Source organism: Arachis ipaensis, chromosome B05 (assembly GCF_000816755.2).
Source record: "Arachis ipaensis cultivar K30076 chromosome B05, Araip1.1, whole genome shotgun sequence".
Lineage (NCBI taxonomy): Eukaryota > Viridiplantae > Streptophyta > Magnoliopsida > Fabales > Fabaceae > Arachis > Arachis ipaensis.
In genome coordinates this window covers 97,759,561-97,766,981 of record NC_029789.2, presented here as the reverse complement: position 1 = coordinate 97,766,981, position 7,421 = coordinate 97,759,561, and the positions used below count along the sequence as shown (strand labels likewise).

The window sequence follows — 7,421 nt, the reverse complement described above, 5'->3', positions numbered from 1 at the left end:
AACTCATCATCATTGACTCTCAGGGTTATTTCCCCCTGTTGGACGTCAATTAGGGATCGTCCAGTTGCTAGGAAGGGTCTTCCTAGAATGAGAGTAGCACTCTTGTGCTCCTCCATTTCCAGCACCACAAAGTCAGTGGGAAAGGCGAATGGCCCAACTCTGACAATCATGTCTTCAATCACGCCCGATGGGTATTTAGTAGAACCATCAGCAAGTTGGAGACAGATCCGAGTTGGTTTAACTTCTTCAGTTAAGCCAAACTTTCTGATAGTGGATGCAGGTATTAGGTTGATGCTTGCCCCAAGATCTCATAAAGCTGTCTTGGTGCAATTACCTTCTAATATGCACGGTATCAGAAAACTCCCCGGGTCTTTAAGCTTTTCAGGAAAGCTTTTCAGAATGACTGCACTGCATTCTTCTGTGAGGAGAACTCTTTCTGTTTCTCTCCAATCCTTCTTATGACTCAAGATCTCTTTCATGAACTTGGCATAAGAAGGTATTTGCTCAAGTGCTTCTGCAAATGGAATTTTTATTTCAAGAGTCCTGAGATAATCTGCAAAGCGAGCAAATTGCTTATCCTGCTCCTTGATGACAAGTCATCCTAGCCTATTTTAGCTAGTCTTTTTCTTTTGTTTTGTTTAGAATTATGCACTTTCTTGAGCTACAAGCAAGCTAATTGAGTAGATTTTCATGTTTCCCTTGGTTGAACCAACCATATATGAATTCATGCCATTTCATGAGGTTTTAGGCTATATTTGTTGCATATTATGAAAGATTGAATATCTCATGATTTTGAGCATAGCTTTGATGAGTTTGGTTGATTAATGATAGGTGAAGAAAGCTTGGAGAAGGGTTGAAGCAAGAAGGAATAGCTAGGAGTAAAGAGAAGACAATGGAATAAGTGAAATTGAACCAGGAAACAAGAAGTTGGACCTAAAGTTAGCATCAAACTTTTGCACAAACTTTTGGTTGAAAAGTTAGCCCCAACGTTAGCCCCCTAACTTGGAGGCTAACGTTGGAACTTGAAATTTCTCCCCTGGGCTCCAAAATTTAGCCCCAACGTTAGCCCCCTAACTTGGAGGCTAACGTTGGAACTTGAGAATTTCTCCCCTGGGCACCAACGTTTGCGCCAACGTTAGCCCCCTAACTTGGAGGCTAACATTGGCACATGAATTACAATGGGGAAGGAGCCAACGTTTGCACCAACGTTAGCCCCCTAACTTGGAGGCTAACGTTGGCACATGAGAATACAAGGGGGAGGGGCAAAAGTTTGCGCCAACGTTAGCCCCCTAACTTGGTGGCTAACGTTGGCGCCACTAGCACCAAGGGAAGGCCAACGTTAGGGTCAAAGTTAGACCCCTAACGTTGGCACCAACGTCCATACCAGAAAAATGTGCCAACTGATATGAAAAGTTGGAGCCAAAGTTAGACCCCTAACTTTGGCTCAAACTTTTGGTCCAACTTTTGCTAACCTCAAAACCGGTTCAATTGGTTCACTTCGGTTCTTCTCCAAACTTCAAGAGCAATCAACCAAGGCCTCTTTCAACCCAATTCCACCAAGAGCAAAGGCCCAACTCAAGGCTTGAAGATCATTTGAAGAAAGTGTATAAATAGGATAGAATTCAAGTTCTTCGGGGAGCTTTCCTTTTAAAATTTTCATAATAGTTTTCGGAGAGCTTTTGAACTTGAGTGAACTTTAATTTCTTGTTTTCATTGCTTTTAATTTCATTTTACATTTGTCTTGGATCTTGGATTGGAGAATTGAAGAAATTCTGTTTCAATCTCAATCTTGGATCTCTCTGTTTCTTTACTGTTAATTGAATTCCATTTCCGGTTCATTGTTCTTCATCTCTTTTCTTTGCAATTTACATTCTCCTTGCAATGTTCTGTTTGTATGTCAGGTACAAGAAGAACCATACCCCATTTTCATGAACAAGACGAAAGAACTCTCAGGAGGTTAAGAAGAGCTGAAAGAGGGAAAAATATTGTTGGAGAAGAGGAATCAGACGAAGAATTCCAAGAGATGGAGGAACATTTAACCAATCCACCAGGTGTAGAAGACAACAACAATGGCAACCCACCCCAGAGGAGAGTTTTAGCTTCCTACACCTTTGCAAATCCTAGACATTGTGGGAGCAGCATCTTGGCTCCAAATGTCAATGCTAACAATTTTGAACTCAAGCCACAACTCATCACTTTGGTTTAGAACAATTGCTCTTTTGGTGGAGGACCACTTGAGGACCCACACCAACATTTATCCACCTTCCTGAGGATATGCAACACTGTCAAAACTAATGGAGTGCCCCCTGACAGTTACAAACTGATGCTATTCCCATTTTCCCTCAGGGACAAAGCTACTCAATGGTTGGAATCGTTTCCAAGGGACAGCATTAACAACTGGGATGATTTGGTAACTAAGTTTCTCGCCAAATTCTATCCACCTCAGAGGATTATAAGATTGAAGGCTGAGGTACAAACATTTACACAAATGGAGGCTGAACCTATCTATGAGGCATGGGAGAGGTACAAGGCTCTGATCAGGAAATGTCCCCCTGCTATGTTTAATGAGTGGGAGAAGCTTCAAAACTTCTATGAAGGCTTAACACTGAAATCCCAGGAAGCTTTGGATCATTCAGCTGGAGGTTCCTTGCAACTCATGAAAACTGCAGAAGAAGCTCAAGAACTCATTGATATGGTGTCCAACAACCAATATTTCTTTGCTCATCAAAGAGGCCGCCAACCATCACAAAGAAGAGGAGTAATGGAGCTAGAATGAGTGGATTCAATCCTGGCTCAAAACAAGATGATGCAGCAGCAAATTCAACAACAATTTGAGCAAATGGCCAAGAGGATTGATAGTCTCCAAGTTGCAGCAGTCAACACTAGCCAACCATCAACCACATGGGGACAAAGTGAAGAAACTCAAGAAGAACAACAACAAGAGCAAGTTCAGTATATGCACAACCAAGGACCAAATGAAGTGTATGGTGATACATACAATCCATCTTGGAAAAACCACCCAAACCTCAGGTGGGGAGATAACCATACCCAAAACAACAACCATGGCAGAGAAATTCAAACCAACACAACCCAAGAAGCAACCAAAATCACAACCAGCAGCAGACAAGCCAAAACCCCTACAGAAAACCTCAAAACAACTACCCCAACATCAACCAATACCAATCTAATAACCAACCAACCAACCAAAATGCCTACCATCCACCACCCACATCTCATAACCCACCTCAAATATCACCTGAAGCCGAAAGAATCACTTACTTGGAGGCCATGATAGACAAAATGTTGAAACACCAGGAAATGGTAGCCAAGAATCAGGAAGCCTCCCTGAAGAGCCTAGAGAGACAGATGGGGCAACTCTCCAAGCAAGTATCTGTCGAGAGACCTTCAAACTCACTGCCCAGTGACACAATTCCAAATCCCAAGGAAGAATGCAAGGCAATACAATTAAGGAGTGGGAGAGCATTGATAAGCAACAATGACACTACAAGGAAGCAAGCAGAGAACATCAAAGAACCAATGGAGGATGAGAATCAAACAAAGGTAGATGAGGCTACTAAGCAAGTTGTGATGCCAAACAAGGGCACTGAGAAACTCAAAGAAAAGGACAACCAGCCACATAGCTCAAAAGAAGTAGCTCAGGGGCAGCAGCAAATAGGAAAGAGCATCACACCTCCACTACCATATCCCCAGAGGTTCAACAAAGAGGTTAAAGACCAGCAATTTCACAAATTCCTTGAGATTTTCAAGAAGTTGGAAATCAATATTCCCTTGGCTGAAGCACTTGAGCAAATGCCTCTATATTCCAAATTTCTGAAGGATCTTATCAACAAGAAAAGAAGTTGGCTTGAAAGGGAAACCATATTACTCACCGAGGAATGCAGTGCTGTGATTCAACAGGGTATTCCACCAAAACTTAAGGATCCGGGAAGCTTTGTAGTCTCATGCACTATTGGCAAGATAATTCTCAACAAGGCTCTCTGTGACCTGGGTGCCAGCATCAATTTAATGCCTCTCTCAATGATGAGAAAACTTGCCATAGAAGAACTTAAACCCACCAGAATGTCACTAGTCATGGCTGACAGATCAATCAAGACACCCAATGGAATTGTGGAGAATCTGTTGGTGAAGGTTGGGGAGTTTATTTTCCCAGCAGACTTTGTAATTTTGGACACTGAAGAAGAAGGAAACGACTCGATCATTCTGGGAAGGCCATTTCTACACACAGCAAGGGCCATCATTGATGTAGAAAAAGGAGAAATGACCTTCAGGGTCCATAATGAACAAATGATCATAAATGTGTTCAAAACAGCCCATGGGTAAGTCTAGTTCAAGTTGTGCCAAAGAAGGGAGGGATGACGGTCATCACTAATGAGAAGAATGAGTTGATCCCTACTAGAACAGTGACTGGGTGGAGGATGTGCATAGACTATAGAAGATTGAATGATGCCACCAGGAAGGATCATTTTCCTCTCCCATTCATTGACCAGATGCTGGAAAGGTTAGCCGGCCATGCCAATTACTGCTTTTTGGACGGATATTCTGGGTATAATCAAATCGTGGTGGACCCCAAGGACCAAGAGAAAACTGCCTTTACATGTCCATTTGAAGTTTTTGCATATAGGAGGATGCCTTTTGGGCTCTGCAACGCCCCTGCCACATTTCAAAGGTGTATGCTCTCCATTTTTTCTGATATGGTCGAAAAATTTTTAGAAGTCTTCATGGATGACTTCTCTGTTTTTGGTGATAATTTCAATGCTTGCCTAAACCATTTAACTCTTGTCTTGAAACGGTGCCAAGAAACTAATTTGGTTTTAAACTGGGAGAAATGCCATTTCATGGTACCCGAAGGGATTGTTCTTGGCCATAAAGTTTCAAGAAAAGGGATAGAGGTTGATAAGGCAAAGGTTGAGATTATAGAAAAACTCCCTCCACCAATTAATGTGAAATCTGTTAGAAGTTTCTTGGGGCATGCCAGATTTTACAGAAGGTTTATCAAGGACTTTTCAAAAATAGCCAAACCCTTAAGTAATCTGTTAATGCTTGATAATCCTTTTGTTTTTGATGAAAACTGCCAGCATGCATTTGAAACTTTAAAAAATAAACTCACAACAGCACCAATCATCACACCTCCAGATTGGGAAATACCTTTTGAACTCATGTGTGATGCAAGTGACATTGCAATTGGTGCTGTACTTGGGCAAAAGAAGGGAAATTTGCATCATGTCATATATTATGCAAGTAAAGTGTTGAATGAGGCCCAAAGAAATTACACTACAACAGAAAAAGAGTTGCTAGCTGTAGTCTATGCATTTGATAAGTTTAGATCATATCTGATAGGATCAAAAGTTGTGGTTTACACTGATCATGCTGCGCTTAAGTATTTGATGTCAAAGCAGGATGCTAAACCAAGACTCATCAGGTGGATACTGCTCCTACAAGAATTTGACATTGAGATAAGAGATAGGAAGGGCACTGAAAATCAGGTCGCTGATCATCTGTCAAGACTACCACATGAAACAAGTCAAAAAGCATCCCAGCCCATAAATGAAAGCTTCCCAGATGAGCACCTTCTGCAGATCCAGCAAGCACCTTGGTTTGCTAACATAGCAAATTACAAAGTGGGAAGGAAGATACCGCAAAAGTTCTCTAAGCAGCAAGTGAAGAAGTTGATGTTGGGAGGCAACCCAACCGGAGGTAGTTTTCTTTTCATAACTTTTTCAATAAGAGTGTTGGATAACTGCTATGTATTGCAAGAAGCTAAGTTTGGTGTTGCACACCAAAAACAATCGAAGGGAGAATGCAAGATACTAAGTTTGGTGTTCCACCAAAACTTCATTCTAACTTCCTGCGCATTGCTAGTTCCAAGCAATCAAACAGATTATTCAACAACTTAACTATTTTTGTTTTGTCCCAATATCTTAACCTTTAGCAAGGACACAAAAGTTTGCCCAGAGTTAACCTGTTGAATCAGAAGAAGTAGCAAGGAATTAAGTGGGAATTAACCACCAATTGAAGGTCCCATGCATAAAGACTGAAAAAGGGGCACAACAGAAAGGAGAACAAAAGAAATACAAACCAATAGGTTGTATCTATACTTAACCTTTACTGTTGGGAAATATCTTTGATTGATGTCTTGATAAAGTGTTCATTTAGTTCAAACAGATTCAAACTTCCCTTAGAACAACCAAAACTAGTCTATGTGTATGCTTGTGTATTCACTTTCACTTGACAAGAAGCATGTGTTGTCCCCTGCATCTTTAAATTCAATAAAAGAACAGTTTGAATGTGAAGTAAAATGGTTTCTGTTAGATAGAAGTGGAATGAAAGTAAGTGGTGGTATGTGTGTGATTGTATAGTAGCTCACTTTTAGTGAATAAAGAGCCAGGATATCCCCTTCTAAGTGAAGAGTGGCCCACTGTCTATGAATCTCAATTGAATTAAATTCCTTGGTTAGAAAGAAAAACAAAAAGAAGGAAAGAAAAAAAAAAAGATAGCCAAAAAGTGGCAGAACAAAAGAAAAACAAAAAGAAATAAAGCTGAACACCAATAGCTTGAACTTTGAAATAAATGCCTGTGATGTCTTTGTACTAGGATCTGCTTGGATTAATAAGCTCTTCGGAGTGCCTCAACACTCGGTGACTTGGGTTAACTAATCCGGGATCATTAGCTGAAAGTCCACTATCAAGAGCAACTTAACTACAAGGCATTTAGTAACCCAAAGAGGTGCTGGGCATCAATGTTTTAAGAAGGAATGTGAGCCAAGTGTCTATGGTGAATAATGTGTCAAGTATAAAGAAAAGAAAATGAACTTGCTACACATGACACTCAAATAAAGCTTATGAACAAAGTAATAGCCAAGGATAAAGGAATAATGAGAGGTCATAGCAGTATGTCACTTGAAGCTTGAAGGAGACTTTCTAGGCCTAGGAGTCAATAAGAAGTGAGTATTTGCATATCCACACAAAACCCCATGAACTATCAATAATCCTCTGCTAGCATGAACATCATTTTCTATTTCATTCTTTCTTCTCAATAAATCTTTTCTTGCTTGGGGACAAGCAAGCTTTAAGTTTGGTGTTGTGATGACAAGTCATCCTAGCCTATTTTAAATAGTCCTTTTCTTTTGTTTTCATTAGAATTATGCACTTTCTTGAACCTGCCACTAGCACCAAGGGAAGGCCAACGTTAGGGTCAAAGTTAGACCCCTAACGTTGGCACCAACGTCCGTACCAGAAAAATGTGCCAACTGATATGAAAAGTTGGAGCCAAAGTTAGACTTTTGGTCCAACTTTTGCTAACCTCAAAACCAGTTCAATTGGTTCACTTCGGTTCTTCTCCAAACTTCAAGAGCAATCAACCAAGGCCTCTTTCAACCCAATTCCACCAAGAGCAAAGGCCCA

The 7,421-nt window shown here is 40.7% G+C and overlaps 1 long non-coding RNA gene across 1 annotated transcript in view; it reads right to left on the bottom strand.

Annotated features, from left to right (window-relative positions):
- LOC110262922 overlaps positions 1 to 3,209 on the bottom strand; it is a 10,502-nt gene extending 7,293 nt beyond the window's left edge. The window contains exon 1 of the long non-coding RNA XR_002347935.1: positions 3,197 to 3,209. This is a non-coding gene — a long non-coding RNA (uncharacterized LOC110262922). The remainder of the gene's footprint in view (positions 1 to 3,196) is intronic.